The sequence below is a fragment of the Euprymna scolopes genome, chromosome 26 (genome assembly GCF_053919585.1).
Source record: "Euprymna scolopes isolate OS-2025 chromosome 26, ASM5391958v1, whole genome shotgun sequence".
Taxonomy (NCBI): Eukaryota; Metazoa; Mollusca; class Cephalopoda; order Sepiida; family Sepiolidae; genus Euprymna; species Euprymna scolopes.
The window spans coordinates 79,514,156-79,530,044 of NC_136507.1; positions in this window are offsets into that span (position 1 = coordinate 79,514,156).

A 15,889-nucleotide genomic window follows, 5' to 3' on the forward strand; every position below is an offset into this window, starting at 1 on the left:
CAGCAGAAACTTAATATTCTCTTTTTTCTGAATGCTAATACATCAAATGCATCCTGTGGGACTTTCACGCACTAAAACTATTGTGAAAATCAATCTCAAGAATTTACATCTCTAAGTCATTTTTATTCATGTAGAAACATTTTTCATATAGAAAATTTTTCATTAATGTAGAAACTTTTTTATTCATGTAGAAATATTTTTTATTCATGTGGAAATATTTTTTTAATTCATGAGAAAAAAATTTTCATGTAGACACATTTTATTTATGTAGAAATATGTTTTATTCGTGTAAAAAAGGTCATGTAGAAACATTTTTATTCATGTAGAATTTTTTTTTAATAATATGGAAATATTTTTTATGTAGAAACATTTTTTATTTATGTAGAGATATATTTAAGTAGAAATACTTTTTTATTCATGCAGAAATATTTTTCATTCATGTGGAAACATGTTTTATTCATGTGAAAATATTTTTCATGTAGAAATATTTTTATTCGTGTAGAAATATTTTTATTCGTGTAGAAACATTTTTTATTCGTGTAGGCACATTTTTTTTCATTTTGAACATTTTTTTTCATGTAGACACATTTTTATTCATTTAGAAATATAAAATATGCATCAATTGCGCTTGGAAGCCAAATCACCACCTAATATTAGGAAAATAAACAAATATTTTACTTTGAAATTTATAACATAAATATATTTCAGAGCTATACTCAGTGTGTTGTTTTTTTTTTCTTCTTCTTCTATGTTGTAAATTTGGAAAAAGAAAAGTATGCTTGCAAAGAGCCGCGCGTTGTATCTCAGCAGTTGAATTTTGAAATGTTGAAACTGTGCGTAGGCAACGGAAGAATAACGTCAAGGGTGTGAGTTCCATATAAAAACGTTGATTTAATTTGAATAAAATAAAATACGCATCAAGTGTGCTTGAAAGTTAAATCACAACGTAATATTAGGTAAATAAACACATATTTTACTTGTTTGAAATTTGTAACATAAATATATTTCGGAGTCTCCCCAGGTTTCCAGTACTATCCAACCCTTTTTCGATAACGTTTGCAAATAAAGTTGCATTATCGCAACAGCAGTTTGCCACCGATTTCTCGTTGGCAGCGGCCATTGGTCTTTACTGAACTTTGAGTGGCAATAAACCTCCCTAAGGTCCCAGTTCTCTTCGCACTCATCCGGCGGAGGTCTGGTCAGTTCTTTGGTCTCTCCTTCTTCCTTGAATCTACTTGGTTATTTAGTCTCGCTCTTTTTTGTGTGTGGGGGGGGAGGAAGGCAGTCAGGCGGCAATAGGAGGATGGGGATGGGGTTAAAGAACTTATAGATATGCGGCTTCAGTGTTTGTAGTGATTCATGTTTTGCCTTTGCAGCAGTTTGTCTGGCCCACACTTGTTGCTCCTGTGTGTTAGGGTTTTCTTTTATATTTCAGCTGTTTTCATTATTGTTACTCGTTGTGTTTTTTTTAAATCATTCCTTTGATTCTATTTCTTCCATTCTTTTTAAAAAGGCTTTCGGGATTGTTCCTAGTGCTCCTACTATTATAGATATTTATTATTATTATTATTATTATTATTATTATTATTATTATTATTATTATTAAGTTGTTTATTTATTTGTTATTGTTACTTAATCATTAATTTATTCTACTAAAATGTTAGTATAATTTTTGTAGAAAATACCAAAATTCTTATATATATATATATATATATATATATATATATATAAATTATAAACGATAAAAATAAACAGTAAAGGCGCCAGACGGTGGTAAACATGGTCTGAAGTTCGATCCCTAGAAACAGTCGAGCTACGATGATGAGAGGTAGTGACCTCGAAACACGCGTGTACGTAGATTACTGTTTTAAAAATAATAAATAAATAAAAATGTTATATACGTCCGAAAAATTATGGGCAACTTTCTAAGTAAATAAAAAAAATGAGCTTCGAGACGAAGCCACTATTAACCGTATTTATCGTTTGAAAAAACAACATATATATATATATATATATATATATATATATATATATATATATATATATATATATATATTATATAAAGTTGAACGTCTGTGTGTGTCTGGTCACAAATAGGTTCCTATATGGTTGACTATTATAGAAAACTGATCACATATAATGATAGAAGATGTATCGAGACACAGGGATGGGTATGTTTGAGCTGGCATAATGATGATTCATTAAAATTGTGGGGTCTGCGTATGCTTGGTCCACAAAGTATGGAAATAAAAAATTTTAAAAATTAAAAAATTAAAAAGAAAATGTTTACAAGTATTTTTGATATAGATGTTCATAAGAATTCTTTGATAAGTATGTTTTTACTTAAATAGGGATGGTATAATAAAATTGTGGGGTCTGCGTTCGCGTCTGGCCTCCATACAATGGAAATAGGATCAAACTTTAATAAAGACTTTTCATATCTATCTGCGTAAGTATACTTTGATAATTATGTTTCAGTTTGAAGAAATATGGTATAATAAAATTATGGGGTGTTCGTTTGCGCCTGACCTCCATAGAATGGAAATATGTCGCAAAGTTTAACAAGGTTTTTAATATAGATCCACAGAATATTGTGATAAGTGTTTCAGTGTGAACAGTTATGGTATAATAAATTATGGGGTTTATCTATTTTATTTTTACTTTCATCATATTTTGCTTTGGTTTTGATGCCCCCAAATTCGAAGCTATCTCTTTTCATAACCTTTCATACTTTCATAAATCAGAGTCCATTTTCTGTAGGCTGTTTTTTAACCCAGTTAACGACGGGTACTTTTGCTAGTGTGTGTATATATATATATATATATATATATATATATATATATATATATATATATATATATATATACACTCGCCCATACATTATATATGAGTGTGTATGTGGGTGCGCGCGTGTGTGTGTGTATAACCTTCAATTTTCTGTAGAAGATCGACACGATAACAAAGTTGATATATATCAGCGTTGCTATTATTTCGAATTCCTTCAGAAAGAGTATGTTCATAATTTGTTGCCCGACGTAGACGGTTATCTCAGCTACGTTCTCTTTACTAACGAATTCATTCCAAGGTTGCAGTGTAAATTTAGATTAGCGCCTGTTGGAGGAGTTCATCGTGTAATTGTCTTCTCACTCTAATTGCTAATGCTGTGAAAGTCGACCTGCATCAAGGCGCCTTTGCAAAAGGCACATATATCGCATGAACGATTACACATGCGATTGGCGCTCATACGCGCGCACTGCACACAACTGAGCGCACGCCGAGGGACATAACATAAAGCTCTATACTCAATCGTTATGTAATGTATATCCAGTCAGCAGTTTAACATAATTCTAATTATTCCTATGGAATTTGACACTTCTTTATGTATGTCAGGGTGAAGCTAGGCTGAGAAAAATTTTCTGCGCTGTGTAAAAATAATTGATTTGTTGTAAAAGAATTTATTCTAAAAGCAAACAAACAAACAAACAATAATCGTTCAAAATAATAACCTTATCCACAAACTTTTTTTTTATAAACTGCAGGCTTTCACATTTGGTCAAATCTAACTGCAGTCATTTTATACACTGAGGAAGCCTCCTAATTAAAATGGTAACGTTTTGTGTAAGATAAGCAACGCCAATAAAATATTTCTTAATATAGATAAATATTTTGTTCCTGACAATCGTACCAGCAAAGCGTAAAGCCACTTGATGTAAGGAGCTAACAAGAACGCAAAGACAGAAGATGCTTGTTGTTATATAGTGGGATGCCTAAGGATCAATATAACATAAATATCTTAGCATAGGGTGTCCAGCCTTCACGTGGGTATGTTTGCAGCATATGATGAAGGAATGCGTTTATTATGGACACACACACACACACACACACACACACACACACACACACGTAACAACGATAATTCAAACATAGTACATGAAAGGTTGGAAGTCCAAGTATCATAACTGGAACGAACAGGTACGATGCTCATTTCTTCGTTTTGACAGTCACTCTGTTTTCCCTTCACTCTGTACTTGCGGTCATTGAAGTCGCGAGGATTTAAAGTCTAAGACTCGGACAAAGAGAGGCAATTTTGCCCAAAGAAGTAAAGAATTACTTCCTTTGCATTATACTTTTGTATCGTCCTTATACTTGTTGACCTTTGTCTCCAAAATAACCAAGGTAGGAGGTAAACAGTCAACAGAACGAGCGTTCCACAAGCTTTAGATTTGGTTAAAGCTGAATGAAAAGTTTTTTATGAAAAATACATATGCATTTGTTTGTTTTTCTTAGATATTTAGATCAATTAATTCAATTATAAATTATTTAATTGCTGTACGTGTGTATTTATTCTTTAAGAAAAATAACCACGAGAAATTTCCCCCTTAATAAATAATTAACAAATCATTTGCTGTTGAAAAAAAAACGCAGTTTCTGCATGAAAAATATTTCTATGAGGATAAAAAATATTTCTACATGAATAAAAAAAGTCTACATTATAAAAAAAAAAGTTAAAAATTCGATTTAAAAATGTTTCTACGTGAAAAAATATTCTAAATGAAAAGAATATTTGTACATGAATAAAAAACATTTCTACATGAAAAATATTTTAACATAAACATGTTTCTACCCGAATAAAACATGTTTTACCTGAAAAAAAAGATTCTACATAAAATAATATTTCTAAATATTAAAAAATGTCCACATGAATACAAAGTTTTCTACATGAATAAAAATATTTCTACATGAATGAAAAATATTTCTACATGAATAAAAATATTTCTACATGAATGAAAAATATTTCTACATGCATAAAAATATTTCTACATGAATGAAAAATATTTCTACATGATTAAAAATATTTCTACATGAATGAAAAATGTGTCTACATGAATAAAAAAATTTCTACATGAATAAAAATATTCCTACATGAACAAAACTGTGTCTACATGAATAAAAATATTTCTACATGAATAAAATATGTGTCTACATGAATAAAAAATGTGTCTACATGAACAAAATTGTGTCTACATGAATGAAAAATATTTCTACATGAATGAAAAATATTTCTACATGAATGAAAAATATTTGCAGAAAACATAATTTAATTGCTACACTAATATGGGTGGTCTTAAATTATTTTATTTAGCATATGTACATATAAATATTATCTGTATATTAATACGCTAACGTGTGTGTTCTTTTGTGTTTCAGGCTTACATCCGGGTCGTTCAATTGTTATGTTCTTCTATTTCTTGTCATCAATAATTTTACCAAGAATTCTTCATAAGTTTTGGTTTCAGTTTCGACTATAGCTGATGGCACTTAAATCATTTATAATTTTTTATTAATAAATTTATCAAGTTTCATAAGTTTTGGTTTCTGCTTAGATTATGACTGAAGGAACTCAATCGAACTTGTATAACATATAAAAATCGATAGAACATTAATTTTATAATAATATATATAAAATCTGCAAGAATTAAAATATCATATTTAAGCGTACTTTACAAACGAGCTTTACTGGGCGTTCGTGCTAGCTTAGAGAAATTGTTTTGCAGTTTTAACAAAAGAGCTACAATAATATCAGAGCGTCTTCATTTACACTGACCATCCACAGAATGTCCACCAGCAATATGTTAGATATGAAAAATGGCGCCGTGGAATTTCCACGGGTCCCGCTAGTAACAAGTAATTTACTCTAAAGCACGATAGAAATAAAGATTTAACTTTTGGATAGGTGATAATATATTTTTATATCGAATTAAATGAACCCTGATTAATTTTTCTCTTTAAGAATTAGGCTTAGTAGTAAAATTATACAGGTAGTAGAATTCGTTTGTGTAGTAATAAATATATTGAAAATTATGATATCGATTTAGGTTATTTCTTTCATACTTACACGTATAAATAGATTTACTGATTTAAGGGAAATAGCTCCGAAATAATTATGCAGCGAATGTATTCTATTTAATGATTGGTTGAAATTATTAAAAGTATTACGAGCATCTATATCTATCACAAGGTTTATTAAATTTTAGTCATGGTCAATTAAATAATAGAATAGCAAATTAATATATTCATAGATTTGTATGATAAAAGTACATATATTGTATTTTCATTTGATTTAGGTGAAATTTTCAAGATGAATAATGTTTTTTACAATTAGTTAGGTACGCCATATTGAAATTTTGCAGGCTAATTTTTAGTTTCCCCTTTTAAGTGTGATATACGATTTGTAAGTCGAACAGAATTAAAACTAGAGTTTTTTGGGGTTGTTTTTTATAATCGAAACCCTGTCAAAAGCCTACAGGGTTACCGCTCTATCCTCGCCTGCTTTGTCCAATATATCGTATAAATATATATTGTCTAAATCCATAAACAAATTCCGTATTTATTACTATACTAGCATGGGTGCCCGGCGTTGCCCGGGTGTTTGGAGGTGTATGCTGAGCAAAAAAAAAGGTCAATTTTTTAAACTTTGATCCTTATTATGACCCCTTAACATTTATTGTTTTGGGTTCAAATCAAGTTATTAAGTTAGATCCATGTCCAAGGAACCTATATCTAAAATTTCAAGTGTTTAGACCCAAAATTAGCGGAGAAGTTTGGTAGAGTTCTCAAAAGTCAAATCGTTGAACTTTGACCCCTTAACAGCCAAATTTCTGTCCGAAAACCGATCACATAGATTTTCCCCAAACCTCAGTACCATGTATATCAAATTTCGAATCTGTAGACTAAAAATTGACAGAGTTATTGCGTAGGGAAATGTACACAGACAGACACACAGACACGTTCACTTTTATATATAGATTATATTATATTGCGCCCATCATACAGCAATGATTTAAAAAGTTTCTTTTTTAAATGACTCGTACAACACCACCGAGAATCGAAACCAAAACGTTTAGTTTACGATTTACCTTTTCCTTTGACGTTAATGCCTAAGCTATGAAGACATGTTAGTTGCAAGGCTAAAAATGAAAACATGACACGATAGATATTATTTAATTGGAATTCATTGAGATGAGTGTTGCTTATTAATTTTTATTTATTGCGTACTGTTATCCTTATCTTTTCACAACCAATAAAAAAATATGAGGATAATTGTCCGCAATAAATAAAAATTAAAAATTAATGAACCGATAGCTATTACGTTATGCATGCATATTCGTAATACCATCGTTCGACCTTAACCTGGCGAATTTCATTTTTTTTTTATTTTAACACTTTTGCACCAATTTTCCCTGGCTAAAACTCGAATATAAAGTTTCGTATGGGACCGATTACCATTACATATTAAGGTTCATGTCTGTAGACCAAAAATTGACAGAGTTTTATAGACATTTTTTTAAACAAATATATATACGCATACAAAAATATATATAGAAAGAGGTTTGTGTTTATTAATATCTTTTTATTCAAATATTACGCAAGTATAAATCATGTAGAATATCTGGATGAATATAATCACACGTAATAGTTAACTAAAGATAATCATCCCATAAGAAAACCTAAAAAAACTAATAGGTAATTAATTAAAATGAATGTTTAAAAGAATATGCAAATTAGCTAGATCTTTTGCAGATGAATGCAATTCCATGACTCATATAAAACACAGTTGTATATTCTTTTTAAATAAAGAGAAAATGGGGGTTTAATACGACTATCAACACACAAAAAACAAATTCGTAGGAGTATATATATGATTACGTCATTTATCACATAAATTTATATACAAAGACATATTTTTTCAGTATTTACTTCAACAGTGCTCAATACATAGGTAGAGCTAGGTAGTAAGTTTTGAAAATATATGTGGAAATTAATCAACACAGAATATTCCGCGTTTCATATTAAATTGTAGGAGAGAAATAGCGAACAACTGCGTGCACAGGATAAAATTTATTCTAGGATAGCAATACAAATAAATATGGAAACTGACAATAACAATAGAAAATAAATAAATAATATAAAGAATCCAATAAAATAAACACATATATTAATAAATATATATGTGTTTATTTTATTCTTCATATAAAGGAAATATAGAAAAGAAATATGGAAAAAAATAACATAAACAACTACACCTAGGCTGAAAATAGGCCAGCTTATTACAACCAAAGATATCTACCCTTTCCATAAACACACAAAGAGAAGGGGTAATCCGGAGGTCAACTGTGCCTTTGTCCTGTAAGTGCCTGCCCATTGGCTGATTAGAATGAGCGCGGTGGCCACTAGAAAACTGATTGGCTAACGAAAATTTAACAGCATCTGCGTATATATAACCAAGCAACAACCACAACTTTCGCATAAGCCTGAGGAATTCTCACGATAATGAGACGACGATAATGAGACGACGAATAATCTGTGTAGCTTATTTGCTATATATATGTTCGCAACTTACTACTATGTGTGTGTGTGATTTAAGTTGCAAAGATATATTTTATTTTTTACACTAGCATTTCAGCCTGGTGTTGCCCGGGTGTTTGGAGGTGTATGTTGAGCAAAAAAAAAAAAAAAAGAAAAAAAAGAAAGCGGTAAAGTCTTTTAAATTTTACTCCTATTATGAGCCCTTAACATTTATTGTTTGGGGCTCAAATCAAGTTATTAAGTTAGATCCATGTCCAAGGAACGTATATATAAAATTTCAAGTGTTTCGACCCAAAATTGGCGAGGAGTGGGGTTGGTAAAGTTTCAAAGGTCAAATCGTTGAACTCTGATCCCTTATCGGCCAAATCTCTGACCGAAAACAAATTTCAAAGATTTTCCCAAATCTCAGTACCCTGTATATCAAATTTTGAGCATTTAAGCTGAAAATTGACAGTTATTGCATTGGAAAATGTACACAGACACACACACAGAAACACACAGAGACACGTTCAGTTATATATATATATATATATAGAGAGAGAGAGAGAGAGGGAGAGAGAGAAAGAGAGAAAGAGAGAGATTAAAACCTATCAAGAGAATAGAGAGTCAAATAAAACAGTCGAAAACCAAGAAAATATACGATGAACATAAAAATCGAATAAATTGCTGTTTATTAATTCATCAAAAAGTCAAAACAATAGATTATAATGCAGAAAGATATTTAATGCATTGATTTTCAAAGATAGATCTTTTCATCAAAAGATAAGCGTTAGAAAAAAAATTGCATCACAGGTTAGCATAAATTTGTAAATAAATTTTTTTTTAAATTTAACTTTTTGTGAGCTAGAATGTTTGTCTCTGGTCTTATAATTTTGATCATGTGTAAAAAGCCTAAATTAATAAAAATGTAAATTAAAAAAATAAATCTTTGGAATATAGCTTTTTGTTACTATAGCCTTTTAGATTGTAGTATTGGTAATCTTATGTCGAAAGAATTTAAAATCTATCCTTAAAAAAAGGACTTTTTAAAAAGATTTTTAAGTGGTCTTAAATCTTTGATCAGCAGTGTATATGCCTATATATATATATGTGTGTGTGTCTATATGTATATAAATATATATATATATATATGTCTATGTATATATGTGTCGATATATATATATATATATATATATATATATATATATATATATATATATATATATATATATATATACGTCCAAACAAATTATGGGCGACTTTCTAAATAAATACGACTTTCAAAAATATCGGCGAAGAAAGCGACCCCTCTTTAGAAATTTGCCCAGTTGAACGTGAAGATATTAATGTTTTTATCCATTTTTTCGATATTTGTCGTCTGAAAGGTCGAACTTTCAAAGGATACTGATCGTTGTAAAATCCGTCGCCTCTGTCGAAAGTTTTAAGCAGACATGCAAACATACATACATACATACATTTATATATAGGTAACTGAAATTTCTCGACCCAAACCGATTAAAACGCTTGCCCTATCTCTGAATACCCTTTATATCAAATTTCACATGTTTAGACCAGAAAATGTCTGAGTAATTTTGTAGAGATCGCAGAGGTCAATTTTTTTTATGACTCCTTAAGATTTATTGTTTGGGGTCCAAAATCAAATTATAAGTTAGACCCCTGTCCAAGGAACCTATATCTAAAATTTCAAGTGTTTAAACCCCAAATTGTCGGAGGAGTTTGGTAGAGTTATCAAAAGTCTCATCGTTGTACTTTAACCCCTTAATCGCCAAATTTCTGACCGAAATCCGGTCACATAGATTTTCCTAAATCTCAGTGGCCTGTATATTAAACATCGAGTCTGTAGACTTAAAATTGGCAGAGTTATTGCGTATGGAAATACACACACACATACACACTCATATATATATATATATATATATATATATATATATATATATATATATATATATATATATATATATATATTCAAAAACCGCAATCGTTACTTCCTGCGCTGATGATTGCTAAAGCAAGTAACACTAGGGTCTGTAGGTATAAAAATAATTATTTAACCCCTTTAAGAAGAAAGTTAAGTACTCTTTGAGAAATAAGGTCTGGCTTTGTGTGAGATTATAATTTCCGGTCGTTTGATCACTACTGACTGTTGTAACGTTCTAACTGTATTTGTCATTTAAAGTTGTTAATTCTCCTTAATTCTCCTGGCAGTTGATGGTGATAAGCTCTCTAGCAAATGAACTTAAAGTTGTCTGTGTTAGTGTCTTTGAAAGAACCGACCTGTAGTAATCGTCACTTCCTGCACTGATGATTGCGAAAGCATAAAACACTAGTGTCTGTAGGTATAGAATAATTTATATATATATATATATAGATTTTGTTATTGTTGTTATTTTTCAAGCGATACATACGGTTAATATTGGCTCCGCCTCGGAGCTCATTTTTTTTATTATTTATTTACTTAGAAAGTCGCCCTTTTTAATTTTGGACGTATATAACATTTTTTTATTTATTTTTTTTTTTTAAACATTAATCTACGTACACGCGTGTTTCAAGGTCACTACCTCTCATCAGCGTAGTTTAACTGTTTCTAAGGATCGAATCTCAGACCATGTTTACCACAGTCCGGTGCCTTAACCGTTAGGACATAATCTCTAGATTAATTATACTGTTTATTTTTATCGCTTATAAATTTAGATTTTGTTATTGTTGTTATTTTTCAAGCGATACATACGGTTAATATTGGCTCCGCCTCGGAGCTCATTTTTTTTTTTTATTATTTACTTAGAAAGTCGCCCTTTTTAATTTTGGACGTATATAACATTTTTTTATTTTTTTTTAAACATTAATCTACGTACACGCGTGTTTCAAGGTCACTACCTCTCATCAGCGTAGTTTAACTGTTTCTAAGGATCGAATCTCAGACCATGTTTACCACAGTCCGGTGCCTTAACCGTTAGGACATAATCTCTAGATTAATTATACTGTTTATTTTTATCGCTTATAAATTTAGATTTTGTTATTGTTGTTATTTTTCAAGCGATACATACGGTTAATATTGGCTCCGCCTCGGAGCTCATTTTTTTTTTTATCACCACTTATCAAGGCCTGGATGAGAATTCGTCAGCTCCAAAATAAAGGTGACCAGTTAATGGTAAAACGTAAATGATGTTAGGTTCTCGTCATCATTTACGTTTTACTATTACCAATGTTTTTTCTGAACTTCTGTACTATTAAATAAATAAATATTAAGCTCTTATATCGAAAAAGTGTTTCTTTGTAATCGAGCACTTTCTGGGAATTCTTTCCCCCCAAAAAGCAGTAAACAAATATATATATATATATATATATATATATATATATATATATATATATATATATATATATATATATATACTAGCAGAAGTACCCGTCGTTGATTGGGTTCAAAAACAGCCTACAGAAAATGGACTGTGATTGATGAAAGTATGATAGGTTATGAAAAAGAGGGGGCTTTAAAGAGATAGGTTTTGATACTCAAAAATTTTACCCATAGTAAAATATGATGAAAGTAAAGATAATTTTCGCGAAAATATATTTTTATATCAACTTTGTTTCCATTCGTAGCCAAGAGTGACCAACAAAATGATGTTTCCTTACAAAGAGAAATGTTATATTTATAACATTATAAATATACAAGAAATAAATCTTCCCATAGTCAATAAAAGTTACTTTTATGGTAGAAAAGTTCATTGGTTTGTATTTTAAGTAGTTTGTACACATTTTTTTTTAATTCACGAACCGGTTAAAAAGAAATCAAACTTGCAGCGACTTTGAAATCGAAAGCCCCGTTTTCAATTTGAAGGAGGGGCACATGAGCATTCTGTGTTAACAATTTAAGAGAGTTCCGTCAACGTAAGGAATATTTATAAACATATTTTTAAGTTTTCCGTTATTTTGTGCTTGAGGAATATTCGATTGTGGCATGTATAGTTTATATAAAAATTCATTTAAATAGTTATCGCCTCAAATTTCGTTTTAATTTCGGTTCGCTGAAATTATTTCAAGTAAAGAGCATTAAAAACTATTTCAAAACAAAAACCACAGGAACTGAACTTTTATTGACTATGGTAACATTTATTTCTTGTATATTTATTTTTTCGGGTAGTCGTTTGTTGGCTTTTCTGCTAAACACTGTTACTAAATAATATCGACGAAATATCGAAAAATAAAGAAACAAAAACAGTTTTGAAAATAATGAAGCTTTACTTAATTTAGTAAAATAATCCGAAACAGCAAAATGGGATATTAAAAAGTAAACACGCAATTACAGAAAAGAATCGATATAAATATGAATAAGAGAAAAATGGCGCCCTTTTCAAGCAGAACAGCTTCGTTTCAGTTTTACAGTATTGAACGGTGTAGCATTGCGCCGTCGCATTCGGGGTTGTACGATTGTAATGTGAAGAACACGCAGAAAGGGTTGTAATCAACTGAATTCCTTCTAGTACACCGACAAAAAAAGCTTAAACAGATATATAAAAAAAATTACAAGGTTATGTAAATGTTTTTAAAAAGACACATAATCACGTGAGCGTGATATTTTCCTTCTTTTGACACGATAACAAGTAACGTCATTATTTTTTATTATTTATCAGAGTTATGCAAAATTTGTGTCGAGAATTGTCTAAAATTCCGACTTTTTTTGCTTTCACTTTAATAAGAACGTGAATTTATAAGGTGAATGTATTCGACACAATATGATTCAACTCAAAAAAATAAATAAAATCTAACGTGAATTAAGATTAAAGTACAGGCGTTATTTTGGACCCTCACCCCTTTTAAAAAACCTTGTTAAACTTTGTGACATATTTACATTCTATGGAGGTCTGGCGCGAACGAACACACAATAATTTTATTATACCATATTTCTTCAACCTGAAGCATAATTATCAAAGTATACTTACGTAAATAGATATGAAAAGTCGTTATTAAAGTTTGTGCCATATTTCCCTGGAGTACAGGCGCGAACGCAGATAGATATAAAAAGTCTTTATTAAGGTTTGTGCCTATTTCCATTCTATGAAGGACAGGCGCGAACGCAGACCCCACAATTTTATTATACCATCCCTATTTAAGTTGAAACATACTAAGCAAAGTATTCTTGTGTACATCTATATCAAAAACTCTTGTAAAGGTTTTTTTTTTTTTTTTTCATTTTTTATTTCCATACTTTGGGGGCCAGGTTAACGCAGATCCCACAATTTTTCTGAACCACCATTCTGCCAGATCAAACATACCCATTCCTGATCCTCGATACATTTTCTATCATTATATGTAATCAGTTTATTTTTAAATAGTCAACCATATAGGAAGCTATTCGTGACCAGACACACACACACTCAGACGTTCAGCTTTATATTAGATATATATGGAGAGAGAGATAAAAAGAAAGAGAAAAGTGAAGGAAGAGGTAGAGCGATAGTACGCCAAACATTCAGACTCAAAAGACAATACATACTCCCTCTAAGAGTATCAACGCAGGTGATATATTATGATGTAAATGTTGCAAAACCTCGAACTACATTTCTCATGAATTCACATTCATGTCCGATGGAAAAAAAAGTCGTCCATGGCAACTTGAAACAATGCCAGGAAATGCCAGGAATCCTCCCACATATAGCAGCTACAATCCTTAATCGGTAACCCATTTAGAACTGGCCAGCCTTAGCGTTGCCTAACTTAAGTGATCTAATAGGAATCGCTGTGTCGACATGTATAAAGGAATACTTAATGCCGTAAAATCAATAAAGTATGAAGTAGGCCAATCTTTTCATTTACAACTGCTGATCGTTTAGATTTTTAAATCAGCATTTAATATGGTAGCGCTTCATCTGGTTGGTCATATTCGCGTTAGTGATTGCACATAAGTAACTATACGGTGCAGTAGGTGCAAGTGCTCCAGTTATATCGTATTCGCTCGGTGACCGTATTTCTATATTTCGGTGACTGCTTGCATTCTATTATTAATAACATCTTGTGCGTTTGTTGTTGCCGTTGTTGTCGTTGTTGTTGTTGTTGTTGTTGTTGTTGCTGTTGTTGTTTTCTAGTTTGTTTACGTGCTTGTTTGTGTGCTTGTTCCTGTTTTGTTTTGTTTGGCATTATTTTGTTTGCGGTTGAGTGTGCTCAAATATTGACACGTAGAAGATGAAAGGAACGCAAGTATTTATCGATTTGTGGGATTGTGTCTTCATTTACATCTGAACGTGCTATGTGTGTGCTCATTTATTTAGAGATAAATGTGACTCGGTTAATATTCCGCAATGATTATTTTCTTCACACACACACACACACACACACACACACACACACATATATATATGTATAATATATATATATATATATATATATATATATATATATATACATAGTTTCCTTCCCGTTATGGGTAGGATTCTAACACTGTTTTCTTTTAACTTACGTATGATCTATGATCGTTTTGTTCTTCTGCATTTTTTCTTTTAATATCCTGAAGATGTCCCCTGCAATAAGGGACGAAACGTTGGTCACCATTTTATAAACTCATTCGGTTTTTCTTTTTTTCAAAACAACATATATATATATATATATATATATATATATATAAAAGTGAACGTGTCTATGTGTGTGTCTGTGCGTGTGTGTGTGTCTGTGTAGATTTCCCTACGCAATAACTCTGTCAATTTTAAGTCTACATATTCGAAATTTGATATACAGGGTACTGAGGTTTGGGAAAATCTATGTGATCGGTTTTCGGAAGAAATTTGGCTATTAAGGGGTCAAAGTTCAACGATTTGACTTTTGAGAACTCTACCAAACTCCTCCGCCAATCTTGAGTTCGAGCCTGCCTTCCTAGTACCACTTTTTTTTCTCAGCACACACGTCCAAACACCCGGGCTGAAATGCTAGCATATATATATATATATATATATATATATATATATATATATATATATATATATATATATTCTTATAATATATATCAATCCTTATATAAGATGCTCAATGAAATTACAGAGAAATATAGCGAATAAATAACAGAAAGTTATATTCCAAAATTCATGATGTTGACCATCTTATAATTTATTCCTTTAATTCAATTGACGTATAGAATTCTTGACAGTATCTGTTTCGTAGCGCAAAATTAATCACTTAATTATTATATCAATCAGTAAATCTATTATGTCCTTAACTCATCAGAAGAAATAGCAACGATTAATCCGTCAAAAGAAATTGAAATGTGATTTGACATGGTAAAAATCCGAAAGTTGGAAGAGAAGCTGCAGTTACGTTTATATTTTCCAAACACCAAATAGTATGTTTAAGTTTTATTTTTGTTTGTTTGTTTGTTTGTTTGTTTTAGCACCATAGTTATATGTAGAGAGCGACAAATATATTTCTAATTAAATTAGTTTTTTAGCACGATTTTGTTCTATAGAGAGCGACGCCATATTGTATAATTTCTGGAGCGTTCTTTTATCTATTATAGCTAACAATTAGATATCAGCCA